The sequence below is a fragment of the Lepus europaeus genome, chromosome 9 (genome assembly GCF_033115175.1).
Source record: "Lepus europaeus isolate LE1 chromosome 9, mLepTim1.pri, whole genome shotgun sequence".
Lineage (NCBI taxonomy): Eukaryota > Metazoa > Chordata > Mammalia > Lagomorpha > Leporidae > Lepus > Lepus europaeus.
In genome coordinates, this window is record NC_084835.1 from 10,293,106 (window position 1) to 10,309,390 (window position 16,285).

A 16,285-nucleotide genomic window follows, 5' to 3' on the forward strand; every position below is an offset into this window, starting at 1 on the left:
CACCCACGTGGGAGACCTGGAAAAAACTCCTGGCTCCTGGCTTCGGGTAGGCGCAGCTCCGGCCATTGTGGCCATCTGGGGAGTGAAGCAGCGGATGTAAGACCTCTCTCTCCCTCTCTCTACACCTCTTTCTCTACCTCTCTCTGTAACTCTTTCAAATAAAATAAATCTTAAAAAAAAAATATTAAGAGGGATCATCGGTAGTGACATAACAGATATCATTAAAAGAATAAATGACTATGAATACCTCTATGACTATAAATTTTATTTAAAAAAAAAAAGATTTATTTTTTTTTTGTTTTTTTTTTTTTTTTTGACAGGCAGAGTGGACAGTGAGAGAGAGACAGAGAGAAAGGTCTTCCTTTTGCCGTTGGTTCACTCTCCAATGGCCGCCGCGGTAGCGCGCTGCGGCCGGCACACCGCGCTGTTCCGATGGCAGGAGCCAGGTGCTTATCCTGGTCTCCCATGGGGTGCAGAGCCCAAGCACTTGGGCCATCCTCCACTGTACTCCCTGGCCACAGCAGAGAGCTGGCCTGGAAGAGGGGCAACCGGGACAGGATCGGTGCCCCGACCGGGACTAGAACCCGGTGTGCCGGCGCCGCAAGGCGGAGGATTAGCCTGTTGAGCCACGGCGCCGGCTAAGATTTATTTATTTACTTATTCAAAAGTCAGAGCTACAAAGAGAGAGAGAAAGGGACACAGAGGGGATCATTCATCTGCTGGTTCACTCTCCAGATGGCCGCAATGGCCAGGCCAAAGCCAGGAGCCAGCAGTGTCCTCTAGGTCTCCCATGTGGATGGCAGGGGTCCAAACACTTGGGCCATCCTCCGGTGCTTTCCCCAGGTCATTAGCAGAGAGCTGGATTAGCAGAACAGATGGGACACAAACCAAGCACCCATATGGGACGCCAGCATTGCAGATAGCAATTTTTTCTATTAGGCCACAATGCTGGCCCCTATGATCTTAGACTGCCACATGAGTAACAAGCACCCAAGTGCTTGTCACATCCTCTGCTGCTTTCCTAGGCATATTAGCAGGGGGCTGGAAGGAACGCAGAGCAGCCAGGACTTGAACAAGCACCCAGATGTAGGATGCCAGGGTCATAAGCAGAGGCTTAACTTGCTGCACCACAACATTAGCTCCTATGACCCTAAATTTGATAGTTTAGAGCAAACAAACCAATTCTTTGAAAGAGATCTCAACTCCTCAAGACATTCTTTTACTCCCATTAGTAGTAACTACCTCAAGATTAAGGAGAGGAAAGCTAAGACATTAGCTCTTCTGAGAGTTTAAAATCTTCAAATACATTTTGAAATAAAAATGTATAAACATTATCTCTTAAGTATAAACCCAATATCTACAATCAAAACATAGCTAATAATGAGTAAAGAGGAGTTAGCCCTCACTATGAAAGCTGAAAGAGGCACAATGTGATACCTCAATTAACTGTTACACCTTAGAAGTCACTCTGGCAAGATATGTTGCCACAGAGTCTGGATCTCCATGAGGAGAAGCATCCTGAAATACCATGAGAAACACCTTGAAATTCTGTCTCAGGGCCCATGTTGTGATGCGTTAAGCCACCACCTGTTAAAATGGCATCCCATATGCTCCATCTCTGACCCAGTTCCCTGCTAACCTGCCTGGGAAAGCAGCATTAGATGGCCCAAGTACTTGGTTCCCTGCCACCTATGTGGGACACTTGGATGGAGCTCCTGGCTTCAGCATGGCCCAGACCCAGCAGTTGGGGCCATGGGGAGTAAAGGTTCTTTTTTTTTTTTTTTTTTACAAGCAGAGTTAGACAGCGAGAGACAGAGAGAGAGAGAGAAAGGTCTTCCTTCCACTGGTTCACCTCCCAAATGGCCGCTATGGCCAGTGTACTGTGCCAATCCAAAGCCAGGAGCCAGGTGCTTCCTCCTGGTCTCCCATGCGGGTGCAGAGCCCAAGCACTTGGGCCATCCTCCACTGACCTCCCGGGCCACATCAGAGAGCTGGAATGGAAGAGGAGCAACCGGGACAGATCCAGCACCCCAACCGGGACTAGAACCTGAGGTGCCGGCGCTGCAGGCAGAGGATTAGCCTAGTGAGCCGTGGCACCAGCCAAAAGATTCTCTCTGTCTCTCTCTCTCTCTCTCTCTCACTCTCGCTCTCTAGATCTCCCCTTTTGTCAAAATTTTTTTTAAAAATTGCCTAATTCCACATCAATGAAAACTCATCATGTGACAAATATGACACAGGAAGGCACAAAAAAGTCAATATCTCCCAAACACTTTGGTATAGGGACAGCCAAAAGGGTGGAGGGCACTCTCTTCTGTACTTTCATTTCAAACTACGAATAAAATTCCTTAAGAGCGCCCCTGTGGTAAGACTTGCACTCCCAAATATATGCACAAGTTGTTTTTAATCTTTTTGTCACATACAGCAACCAATATTTTGAAGAATCCAGTACAGGAAGGACTATCAAAATGAAATTCCTGGTAGAAGAATTAAGGAACAAAACTGAGCCAACTGAAGACAATTTCTATTAAAATCAATCAAAACTGTCAATGTCATCAGAATCAAAATGGAGTAGTTTGGGTCAACTCTGACACACACACACACACACACAAATACACCCAAGGTCATAAAAGAAGCGTTCTTGGGCCTGAATGCCTGACAATCGGGCAAAGACTGCCAGAACCACAAGTTCACACAACCACCACAGCAACTTAATACAAAAAACACTTTTAAAAAATTCTTCTGTAAGACAATCTGCCCAGCAGCTATTTGTTCAGCTTCAGACTAACACCTCCTCCTTGTTATTAATCACTGTGGCCAAAGACTACTCTTTCAAAACATCTTGTGTAATCTTCCTCATCTTTGCCTTTAAAAACTTTGCCTTGCCTCAACCTCACTGAATACACCCACAATACTATGGAACACATACACCCACTGCAATGCTACTCCTAAATAAACTATGATTTTTTTTTGGTTTTTAACCTCTGTGCTTCTCTCAGTTGACAAAACCCAAAAACATTCCAAAACATTCTAATATTTTCCAGTAGATATGTATTTATATTGTAAACTTTGAAAGCATCTGTTTTAACAATCCTAAGTTATCACTCGGGATGGCCAAAGCCTTCCAGACCCTGGATACCCCACATTGGATTTAGCTTCCTGCTAAGGCACATCTTTGGAAGCAGCAAATAGCTCAAATGCTCAAGTCCCTGCCATACACAGGGGAAACCTGGATGGGATCCTGGGCTCCTAGCTTTGGCTTAGACCAGTCCTAGCTGGTGAGCAGATTAAAGATTCTCTCTCTCTCTCTCTGCCTTTCAAATAAAATGAAAATAAATTTCAAAAAACTGTTAAAGTGCATTCCCTATAGAAATGTCTAGGTCAAGTCTCAGCTTCACCCACCATTCTTGCCTCCCACAAACATGTACCCTGACAGGCACCAGATGATGGCTCAAGTAGTTGGTTCTCTACCACCCACATTGGAGACCCAAGCTGAATTCCCAGTTCCTGGCTTCTGCCTGGTTGAACCCTAACTGTTACAGAACTGAGCTAGCAGATGGGAGATCTGTTTATACCTTAACCCTCTGTTGGTACCTGTATCTCTCTTTCAAATCATTTTTTAAAAAGATTTATTTTATTTATTTGAAAGACATAGTTACAAACAGAAGTAGAGCTACAAAGAGACACAGAGAGGTCTTCCATCCACTGGTTCACTCCCCAGATGACTGCAACGGCCAGAGCTGAGCTGATCCAAAGCCAGGAGCTTCTTCCAGGTCTCCCATGTGGATACAGGAGCCCAAGGATCTGGGCCATCTTCTACTGCTTTCCCAGGCCATAACAGAGATCTGGATCGGAAGAGGAGCAGCCAGGACTAGAACCGGCACCCATATGGGATGCCAGTGCTACAGGCTGCGGCTTTAACCTGCTGTGCCATAGAGCCGGCCCCTCTTTCAAATAATTTAAAAAATTTTTTCATCCTAATTTCAAATTTCTTGTATCATCAGGCATTCACCATTTGTCATTTGAAAGAAACAGGAAAAGATACTCATATTGCGTAATGTGCATACTGCATATTACACTGCATTATGCCTTCAGTATGTCAAATTTTGGATAGAGCCAACCTTAAATGTTTTTAGATTTTAAAAAAATGGAGTTAAAATAAAAGGCCTATTTCCCACAAACATTGAAGACCAAACCTATTTCTTGAGTAAATAATATGAACATGAAGTTGGGGCCAGCGCCGTGGCTCACTTGGTTAATCCTCCGTCTGCGGCACCGGCATCCCATATGGGCGCCGGTTCTAGTCCTGGCTGCTCCTCTTTCAGTTCAGCTCTCTGCTGTGGCCCGGGAAGGCAGTGGAGGATGGCCCAAGTGCTTGGGCCTCTGCACCTACACAGGAGACCAGGAGGAAGCACCTGGCTTCGGATCAGCACTGTTCTGGCCGTAGCGGCCATTTGGGGAGTGAACCAACAGAAAGACCTTTCTCTCTGTATCTCTCTCTCACTGTCTGTAACTCTACCTGTCAAATAAATTAAAAAAAAAAAAAAAGATAAACATTAACTTATAGAACTAAAACAGCCATCTTTTTCAGAGTTTAAAAAAAGTTTCCAGTGTATTGCTTCTTCTGTAGGTCATCTGAGATGGTCTAAACTGTAACACATGCTTTATGCTTTGCTACACTAAAAATTTATTCAACAGTTCGATGCTTGAAGTCATTATTTTTTCTCATGCTTCTATTTTATGATGAGTAACATTTCTCCAGCCATCCTCATCTTTTCTCCATCCAGCTCACAGTCAAAACAATTCTCCTGACCACTCTGTTTTACAAAACAGTACTGACCCAGTGCACAGATAAGAAACCCAAGAGTTGAGACAGAAGTGAGAAAGATACAGTCAAGTCCAGGAGACATTTACTACTTTGAAAAATGTTTTCTCATGAGTACTGTTTTATTGCCCTTATATTTACTGTACTTGGAAATAAGACCAGAGAAGATCTTAGAAAAGCACAGTAACAGCAAGGCACAGGTAGTTAGAGTATCTTAGTTCAGACACTGAAATGTTTTGTTAACCCAGTGCTGTGGCGCAGCGGATTAATGCCCTGGCATCCCATATGGGCGCCGATTCAAGACTCGGCTGCTCCACTTCCGATCCAGCTCTCTGCTGTGGCCTGGGAAAGCAGGAGAAGATGGCCCACGTCCTTGGGCCCCTGCACCCACATGGGAGACCCGGAAGAACCTCCTGGTTTCAGATTGGCCCAGCTCCAGCCGTTGCGGCCAACTGGGGAGTGAACCAGCAGATGGAAGACCTCTCTTTCTTTCTGCCTCTCTTCTCTCTGTGTAACTCTTTCAAGTAAATAAATAAATCTTTATAAAAAAAAGTTTTGTGAACAAAGGAACAAGTAAACATGAGAACATAAAATCCAAAGACAATATTGGATTAACGGAAGAAATAAAGCCAGATGATGGCTCAGGGAGTAGCTGGACAGATTCAGAAATTCTGCTTCCACAGGCTGTAAAATTTATTTATGCCTTCTATCTAGTTCCAGATTTTAAAAAATTAAATCATATGCTTACTAAAGTGCTTAGAAATCTATTGTGTTGTCTAGTACTCTCAATTCTAAGAAACTGGCACTCCTTCAAAAGGAACACAAAAATCGCAGCAGCTCTCCAAAAGAGATTATGGGTGTTCACATACATTTACCTTATAAAAGTCACTCTCGAGTAATAATGGACATCCACAGAAAGTGTGTTTAAGACATCCTGGAGATGGCTGACTAATAAACAAAGGCAATTCTGCACACTAGTTCAGAGCTCAGGTTTCTGACTGAGTCAGTACTTAAAATCAGTTATTAGCAAGGTCTCAGATGCCTAATCTCCGTTTCCTCACTAGTAAAGTAGCAACTAGACTTGTTTCCTAAAGCTCTGAGAATTAAATAATAAACAGGACACATTTTACACAATTCCTGGAACTAATCAAAGCTCCCTAAATGGTATGGAGCAGAGGTAATAGACAGAAAAACATGAAATGTGGAGCTTCCTCCTTTTCTTAAAATAATTACTCCTACCCCTACCCTCTCCTATATTTCTACTTGCCCTCCAAACAACCACATAAAATTACACAACTATATTAGAAATACCTAGATATGATAACCAAGAGATTACAAATTTTGAGCCACTGCATACCAATTATATTTCACAGATGACTAAGCCAGTGAACCTAAGACCTATTCAATGATGAGGCTTTTCTGGTCATTTTTCTTGCTCTCTCTGCACTCAGTTTTTGCAAACAGTCCCAAGAAGTGGGTTCCCTGCTGTGCCACAACAGCCAACTCAAGGTATAAACTAACACCGACTGTAAGATCTACCAGCTCTTTTTCCTCTAGCTCTCAGTGAATAGGGCTCAATTTGGTTCTGTCACCATTCCCCCTTCTAACCACAGGCAGCATCTGCACCTTCTGTATCTCTTAGACAGTCACCTCTCCTCTCTTTTGCCTCCTCAAATATAGTATAAGTATCTCTTAAAGATGCCTAATCTGGCCAAATCTCACTAACAGGAGTATTATTCAATAGCCACTCTTTTACCCCCAAGAATTCTGGAAAGGTCAATTCTTTTATCACTGTCACAGTTCCAACTTAATATTTAACATTTCTGTCTCCTCCACCAAGCCCTAACAGCCACCGGGGAAGGTGTCACATCAAATTTTTGTTTCATACTATGTCACCAATGACCATGCATGCTGTACAAATAGAGGCCTGAGCCATGTTCAAGCATAGTCGAATACCATCCAATTGCCTAACTCCAATTTAGCTGCCAGCAATCATAAAATATTCAGCTCCCATCATCTTCATCCTTACTATGTTTAATCTCCTTTAGCAAGGTTCCTTTAGCACTAATAATCAAATTTTATTTTCAATAGGTCTTCTTTTGATAGTTTAAATAGAAAATATCAAAAATTCAAATCCCACTGAGTAATCAAAAATAATGCTATTTAAATGTTTTATTCCATTTTCCTAAGAAAATCACTAGCATTTTTAATACCTTATTGGCAACTCCCAAAGCAAAGACAAACTCCCAGTTTGTCTTAAAATCTAACCTCATGGGGCTGGCACTGTGGTGTAGCAGGTAAAATCTAACCTCACATTCAAGTTATCCCAAGACAAAGCACTGGAAATAGGTCTATAAAAAAATAACATTTGAAGAAGTTTAAAATCTCTAGACACTAAATAAATAAATAAATGGAAAAAGGCTTAGTGGGAAAAGAAAAAGAAAACAGGGCCATGTTTGGAATGAAAACCCTCTTCCATCACACAAAACAAAAAAGACAACCCAATGAATTTTGGCAAGGTCAATTCTCAGCCTTATTCACAAAATTCTTGGATAGCTTCCTTGGCCTAAAATACCCCCATGCTATTTCAAAGTGACTATGCTAAAGCATCAGTATGGATATGGTTACTTAGCTTAACCATCACAGTAGGCAATTTCTCTAACAGTTCTCAACAGTGTTTCAACAATTCTAAGACATAAAAACAGTGGCTATTATAAATCATGACAAGATAAAAAGGCAAATGAATGGAAAATTTAAAATTCTATTACAAACAGAAGCTGCAATATCAGAAATGACTAACAATTTAGGAAAAGATGAACATTTCTAGAAAAATTGTTTAAGGGGAATAAAATATTGGTTCTTCACATTCCAAAATGGCAAAATGCCTTAGCTTGAAAGTTTAATTACAAAGCTACTTCATATTTAAAGTTATCTGTCTCTTTAAATAACATCAACGGGGGGGGGGGGGCGGGGGGGGCGTGGTGGTGCTGTGGTGTAGTAGGTGTAGCTGTCGCCTGCAGTGCTGACATCCCATATGTGCGCAGGTTCCAGTCTCGGCTGCTCCACTTCCCATCCAGCTCTCTGCTATGGCCTGGGAAAGCAGTAGAAGGTGGCCCAAGCCCTTGGGCCCCTGCACCCGTGTGGAAAGACCTGGAGGAAGCTCCTAGCTCCTGGCTTCAGATCGGCACAGTTCCAGTTGTTGTGGCCAACTGGGGAGTGAACCAGCAGATGGAAGACCTCTCTCTCTCTCTGCCTCTCCTTCTCTGTGTAACTCTTTCAAATAAATAAATAAATCTTTAAAAAAATAAATATTTAAAAAAAAATAAGATCAACAAGGGGTCAGCACTGCGGCATAGCGGGTAAAGCCACCACTTGCAGTCTGGCATCCCATATGGACACTGCTCCGAGTCTCGGCTGTTCCATTTCCCATCCATCTTCTGCCTGGTAAAGCAGAAGATGGCCCAAATCCTTGGTCCCCTGCAGCCACATGCGAAAACTGGAAGAAGTTCTGGAAATTGCAGCCATTTAAGACTCCCTCCATCCCTCCGTCCCTCTTTCTCTCTCTGCCTTTCAAATAAATAAATGAATCTTAAAAAAAAAAAAAAGTCAACAAGACTTCCAAAATAAACAACCTATTACTAATTTTATTCTGAGAGTGATTGTATATTCTACATAAACATATTCTAGATAAATATTCTAGATAAACACGTCAATGCACAGAACTTGGATTTTATGCTTTTTCTTACATAGATTTTTCTTAAATTGTTGGCATCTACCACAGCTTATAAGATAGAAAGATAATTATACAAAACAATGACAAAATAGTATTGGTTTTATACACTGCTAGTATAAATGTTAAACGGTACAATCACTCTGGTAAAAGTTTGGTAGTTTCTTATAAAATTAAATATGTAGTTTTCATACAGGCCAGCAACTGCACTCTTGGACAATTGTCCCAGAGAAATAAAAACACACATTCACATAAAAACTTGTACATGAATGTTCACAGTGGCATTATCAATAATAATCAAAACTGGAAACAATGTAAACATCCCTCAACAGCTTCCAGTTTGAACAAACTCAGAAACATACCTTGAAGCACAACTCAGCAATAAGAAGGAACTACTGACACTGGTGTGTGTAAAAACATCGATGAATCTCGGGGGCCAAATGCTCAGTCCATCCTCAAATAAAAGTACAGAGTTAAGAATAGATTACTGGGGGCTGGTGCAGTGGCGCAGGAGGTTAACTCTCCGCCTGCAGTACCGGCATCCCATATGGGTGCCAGTTCATGTCACGGCTGCTCCTCTTCCGATCCAGCTCTCTACAGTGGCATAGGAAAGCAGTGGAAGACGGTCCAAGCACTTGGGCCCCTGCACCTGCATGGTAGACCCAGAAGAATCTCCTGGCTCTTGGCTTCGGATAGGTTCAGCTCTAGCGGTTGTGGACATTTAGAGGTAAATCAGCAGATGAAAGACCTTTCAGTCTCTCCCTCTCACTGTCTGTAACTCTATATCTCAAATAAAAAATAAATAAAATCTTAAAGAAAAAAGAATAGATTACTGGTTGCCAGGGAAGAGGTACAAGGACAGAGGTGCAGGTGGATACAATTACAAAGGGGTAGTAAAAAGAGGTTTCCTGAAGTAAAAAGAACTGTTCTGTATCTTGGTATTAATGCTGGTTACACAAACTATACAAAAAATTAAAGTGAATAAAACTACATATACACAGAGGTGGTGACAGTAGCTATGCAAATCCTTACATGAAATCAAGTTGCACAGAACTACATGAACTCCCAAAAGTAAGTGCATGTAAAAATGAGTGGAAACTGCGTAACACTACACCAATATCAGTTCCCTGGTTTTGATATTATACTACAGTAACAGAAGAGGAAAACTGAAGAAGGGCTTAAGAGACTATGTACTATTTTTCAACTCCCTATAATCATTTCAAAATAAAGTTTTAAAAAATATTAATGGCAAATACTTGGGATAATAAAACTTTAATTATAAGAACAGTACTTCCTTGAGCTCTCTAAGTCATTCCAGAGAATTAATGAACTCATGTAGGATGTGTGAATTCCTCAATTTGCAGTCGACCAGTCACAGTGTAGGAGGCCCCCAACTTATGGTTGGTGTCTAAGATGAAGCAAGTATTCCCAGAGACTCTTCCGTTAACCTTTGAAGTCCACATCACCTCCCAATAGGCTGTCAGATTTGCCTTGCAGTAAATTTCAGGTATACCACTATTTAAATAAATATTTAGAAAAATAGACATGGCTCCAGGAACCACAATTCAGATTTTCTGGGCCCTAAATTCAAAAGTATAAATTGGGGCAGGTGCTGTGGTACAGAAGGTTAAGCCTCCGCCTGTAGTGCCAGCACCCCATATGGATTCTGGTTCAAAGCCTGGCTGCTGTACTTCCGATCCAGCTCTCTACTAATGTACCTGGGAAGCAGTGGAAGATGGCCCAAGTACTTGGGCCCCTGCACCCATGTGGGAGACCTGGGAAAAGCTCTTGGCTCCTGGCTTTGACCTTGTCCAGCCCCAGCCATTGTGGCCATTTGGAGTGTGAATAGGTGGATGGAAGCTTGCTCACACTCTCTCTTATCTCTGTATTTCTGCCTTTCAAGTAAATAAAATAAATTTTAAACTATACATCACCAAATAATACATTAAATTTCAATCACCTATAAGCAAAAGAAAACAACAGTTAATAAAGTTAAAAACTGATTCCCTTGGGGCAGGCGCTGTGAAGTAGCAGGTAAAGCCACCACCTACAGTGCCAGCATCCCATATGGGTGCCGGTTTAAGACCCGGCTGCTCCACTTCCTATCCAGCACTCTGCTATGGCCTGGGAAAGCAATAGAAGATGACCCAAAGTCCTTGGGCCCCTACACCCACGTGAGAGACCCGGAAGAAATTTTTGGCTCCTGGCTTCGGATCGGCACAGCTCTGGCCGTTGCGGCCATCTGGGGAGTGAACCAGTGGATGGAAAACCTCTCTCTCTCTCTCTCTCTGTATAACTGTGACTTTCAAGTAAAATAAATAAATCTTAAAAAAAAAAAAAAATAGAAGAACTGATTCCCAAAATCAAACAATGCTGTGTCACATCATGAATTAGTCCAACAAAGATTAGCTGGTCTTGGATTTAAGGTTTTATTCTGGCCTAATCTCCACTGAAATTACCTGCCTCCTTTCCCCCTCAACTAGCTGATTCACTAAATTAGCAAAACATGTAAATTAGGCACTTCTGTCTCTGAGTCATCAAGGACATTCTCACAAGAAGTCTAAAAAGATGTATGTACAAGGTTAAATTCCACACCCTGTAGCAAGGCTAATCATAACTAAAAGCTGGCTATTAATCTAGCTCTCAGTACTGGGCATGCAGAGCATACACAGGGATCAATCAAGATGAGCCTACTGACAATATTACCTAAAAAACGAAGTCAAATGGACTTCATGCTACTGCTATTTCCTGACTCTAGGCCTCATCAAAATGAGTAAAAGATGGTTTTACTTTAAAGACAGCATTTTAAGAGGAAATGCAATCATATTAAATGCACACAACTTCAAAACACTGCAATACAAAAATATGCCTCTTATGGTTGATAAAACAGACAACTTTTGAAATAACATCAGTTTGCTTAACCAACTGTTTCAAATTTTTCTAACTTAGAGCTAGACCAAAGCACACTACCAGAACTTTATCTCCAATCTATTATCTTCTAGAGGTGATCAAAGATGAAACTTAGAATAACTTTTTGCTGAGGGCACAAAGAGATCAATCTTTAAAAAAAAAAAATTTATTTTATTCTACTTTAAAGTCACAGTTACACAGAGAAGGAGAGCAGAGAGAGAGAGAGAGAGATCTTCCACCAACTGGTTCACTCCCCAGATGGCCGCAATGCTGAGAGCTATGCCGATTCGAAGCCAGGAGCTTCTTCCAGGTCTCCCAAGTGGGTACAGGGGTCTAAGGGCTTGGCCTGTCTTCTACTCCTCTCCCAGGTCATAGCAGAGAGCTGGATTGGAGAAGCTGGGCCTCAAACTGGCACCCATATGGGATGCCAGCACTGCAGGCAGCAGCTTTACCCGCAACGCTACAGCGCTGGCCTCAGAGATCAATCTTTTTGCAAAGATGAAAGAATACAATTTGTGAGGCAGAACCCTAAAAGCTTGAGTTCTGCCCTAAAGAAAAAGATTCTAAGTATTTTAACACCAAGCACCACAAGTAAACTGCACATCTTCAATTGGCCCGTTATACCTATCCCCATAAATTCATTGTGAGGATTTTAAAGGCAAGGCCCTTAAAACAGGTTTCATGTGCAATAAGTACAACATAAACATTGCCTTTCCTTCTTTAAGTACAGGAACAAATAATCCAATTTTAAAATGAGCGAAAGATGGAATAGGTATTTTTCAAAGGCAGACCTACAAATGGTTAACAGGTACATGAAAAATGATCAATATCACTGATCATCAAACAAATGCAAATAAAAACTACAATGAAATATCACCCAATACAGTTAGGATGGCTGTTATCAACAAGACAAAAGATGAGGTCAGTGTTGTGATACAGAAGGTGAAGCCACTGCCTGTGATGCCAGCATCCCATTTGGGCACCCATTTGAGACGCAGTAGCTCTACTTCTGCTACGGCTCCCTGCTAATGAACCTGGGAAAGCAGAAGATGGCCCAAGTGCTTAGGCCCCTGCACCCATGTGGAAGACCCGGAAGAAGTTCCTGACTTCAGTCCAGCACAGTCCTGGCCGTTGTAACCATTCAGACAGTGAACCATTGGATGCAAGATCTTTCCCTCCTTCTCTCTTTGACCTCTGTTTTTCAATAAATAAAAAAAATAAATCTTTTAAAAAAAAAGACAAAAGATAGTAAGAACTGGAGTGGATATGGAGAAAAAAGAACCCTTACACGATATTGAGAATGTAAACTGGAACAGCCATTGAGGAAAATAGTATGGAGCACATTTTAAAAAGGATAAACAGCTGGAGTCAAAACTGGCACTGTGGTGTAGTGGGTTAAGTCCCAGCCTGAAGCGCCGGCATCCCATATGGGCAACAGTTCTAGTCCCGGCTGCTCCTCTTCCGATCCAGCTCTCTGCTATGGCCTGGGAAAGCAGTGAAAGATGGCCCAAGTCATTGGGCACCTGCACCCATGCGGGAGACCTGGAAGAAGCTCCTGGCTTCAGATCAGCTCTAGCCATTGCAGTCATCTGGGGAGTAAACCAGTGAATGGAAGACCTCTCTCTTGTTCTACCTCTCTCGGTAATTCTTTCAAATAAATAAAATAAATCTTTAAAAAAATAGAATTAAAAATAGTTGGAGGCCGGCACCATGGCTCAACAGGCTAATCCTCCGCCTAGCGGCGCTGGCACACTGGGTTCTAGTCCCAGTTGGGGTGCCGGATTCTGTTCCAGTTGCCCCTCTTCCAGGCCATCTCTCTGCTGTGGCCAGGGAGTGCAGCGGAGGATGGCCCAAGTCTTTGGGCCCTGCACCCGCACGGGAGACCAGGAGAAGCACCTGGCTCCTGGCTTCGGATCAGCGCGGTGCGCTGGCCGCAGCGCGCCAGCCGTGGCGGCCATTGAAGGGTGAAACCAACAGCAAAGGAAGACTTTTCTCTCTGTCTCTCTCTCTCACTGTCCACTCTGCCTGTCAAAAATTAAAAAAAAAATTAAATTAAATTAAAAAAAAATAGTTGGAGTCGGGGTCAGCACTGTGGCATAGTGGGCAAAGTTATCGCCTGCAGTGCCAGCATCCCATATGGGTGCTGGTTCAAGTCCTGGCTGCTCCACTTCCAATCCAGCTCTATGCTATGGCCTGGAAATGCAGTAGAGAAGATGGCCTAGGTCCTTGGGCCCCTGCACCCAAGTGGGAGACCCAGAAGAAGCTCCTGGCTCCTGGCTTTGGATTAGTGAAGCTCTGGCAGTTGCGGCCATCTGGGGAGTGAACCAGCGGATGGAAGACATTTTCTCTCCCTCTGCTTCTGCCTCTCTGTAACTCTGCCTTTCAAATAGATAAATAAATCTTAAAAAAAAAAAAAAAAAAAAAAAAAAAAAAAGTGGGAGTGAAGCTTAGCACTTAAGATGCTTAAACTCCTGGCTTTGGATCAGCTCAGCTCTGGCCACTGAGGTCATTTAGGGAGTGAACCAGTGGAACAGAAGACCTCTCTCTCTGGCTCTACCTCTCTCTGTAACTCTGTCTTTCAAATAAATGACTCTTTAAAAAATAAATAAATAAAAACAGAACTACCATATGATCCAGCAATCCCACTGCTTACCTATTTACACAAAGGAAATTAGTCAATCTATCAAAGAGACATCTGCCCTTCCATGTTTATTCTACTAGTATTCACACTACCAAGAAAGGGGCAGCCTAGGTATACACAGCTATAAAGAAAATTTCTGTTTCTCCTCTCTCTCTCTCTCTCTCTCACACACACACACACACACACACAGGAATGCTCTTCAGCCACAAAATAAGGGATAAAATTCCACCACTTGCAACAACGGTTGTCAAGCAAAATTAACTAGGCAGAGAAACCAAGTATTGCATGGTTGCACTCATGTGTAATCTATCAATCTATCTGTATTTATCTATACATATTTTTTAAGCTGGAAGAGATTATTAATGTTTTCACCAAAGAGGAATAAGGAATGTTTGAGACAGTTATGCTTACCCTCAACACTGCCTAATACATACAAGTATCAAAATATTCCATGGTATCCCAACAATTTGTACAATTTTTATATAGCAGTTAAAAATAAAAAATTAAGGACAGGCATTTGGTACAGCTGTTAAGACACCACTTGGGACACCCCACATCCCATACTGGGTTCAAATCCTGGCTTAGCTCCCAAGTCTAGCTGCCTGCTAATGTGTATCCTCAGATACAGCAGTAATGGCTAAAGTAGCTGAGTCTCTGTCACCCAAGTGGGAGACTTGGACTGAGTTACTGGGTCCAGCCCAAGCTGTGTGGCCATAGGGGAAGTGAACCACTGAAGAAGGCAAGTATCTCCCTATGTGTGTTTATCTCCTTCAAACTAAGTATGTTTTAAAATATATAAAATTTTAAAATAATGAAAATATAAAATTAAAAATCATGAAAAAATATCAATAGCATAAGATTTTAAAAAATATTTATGTATTATTTGAAAGGAAGAGTGACAGAGAAGGAGAGGAAGAGCGATCTCCCATCCACTGGTCCACTCCCCAAATGCCCACAGCAGCCAGAGCTAAGCCAGACCAAAGCCAGAAGCTAGGAACTCCATCCGGGTCTCCCACATGTGTGGGAGGATTCCAACTACTTGTGCTGGTATCTGCTGTCTCTCAGGTACATTAGCAGGAAGCTAGACAGGAAGTACAAAGTAGCTGGCACTGGAACAGGTCATCCCAGTATGGGATGTGGATATCCCAAGCTGTGGCTTAACATGCTGTGGCACAACACTTGCCCCTCAAGCATTTTTAACAACAAGAATATTGTTTTAAACTGTAAGTCTATAAAATGTGTTAAATAAATAGAAGAGAATAACAGATTATAATGGTGTAAGAATACTAAACTCAAGGAAGCCAAAGATAAAAACCATGAAGAGAGACACAACAAAGAGAAACAGGTACTAACCAGATGATTAACAGAACGGTAAAACACAACAAAAAACAGCAAACAAACAAGAACTATTTCAGAGAAATGCCTGGCACCTCTAAGAAGATTCTTGATGCCCACTTCAACACTGCAGTAAGTGTTCTCGTTACCACACAAGGTAAGGGAGAAGTTCTTGCCACTCAGTTTTCTGCTCAAGGTGGTAACTGAAAAGGGAATCATCAACTGAGTCTAATTACAAATAATATGAATACCTGAATAGAAAAGTTTGTAATATGAAACTACTGTTCCTCAAAGATTTAGACTTTTTACAGCACCACCTCCCATCTGTGTCGTGCTTTGTCGTTTCCATGTGCCTGTTAACATATCATCTCATTTGATCCTCACAACAATCCTGTGAGGTACCTGCTTATTTCACATTTACTGAGGGAAATGAGGCTTGTGTGACGTGCTGAAGGTCACACTGCCAGCAGGCCGAACTCAAACCCCTGCACTCCTGTTACATGTGCCTTTAAATGAGGGCAAATTTTATAATGTTAACACCACAACTTTCTCAACACCACCCTCCATGATATCTCAGCACACCATTAAACAATTTCAAGACATTGAAAAATTAAAGTAACAGAATTATAAGATTGCAGATCATTCTAGTGTAATCTCTCATTACAATTATTTTCTCTCATAAAAACAAAATGCTTCCAGTAATGAGGATCCAAAAAGAATTATTTTTTCAACATCTTAACACCTGCAAGTATATATAGAGATTAAAAAGCTGAGAAAAAGAGCAAAAGGGTTAAAACATATAAACCCTGAATTACATATTTTGTCTGTCTCTTGGTTCCCAGAATAT

At 41.9% G+C, this 16,285-nt stretch overlaps 1 protein-coding gene across 9 annotated transcripts in view; it reads right to left on the reverse strand.

The window, feature by feature from the left end:
- The window catches only part of TMCC1 (transmembrane and coiled-coil domain family 1), a 239,593-nt gene that overhangs the window by 182,924 nt on the left and 40,384 nt on the right, over positions 1-16,285 (reverse strand). Inside the window, exon 1 of one of the 9 annotated variants that reach the window (XM_062200498.1) lies at positions 8,915-9,006. The exons of the other annotated variants lie outside the window; for them this stretch is intronic. The gene's annotated coding sequence lies outside the window, so the exon portion shown is untranslated. Of the gene's footprint in view, positions 1-8,914; positions 9,007-16,285 lie in introns of those variants that run through there. 9 annotated transcript variants of the gene reach the window in all.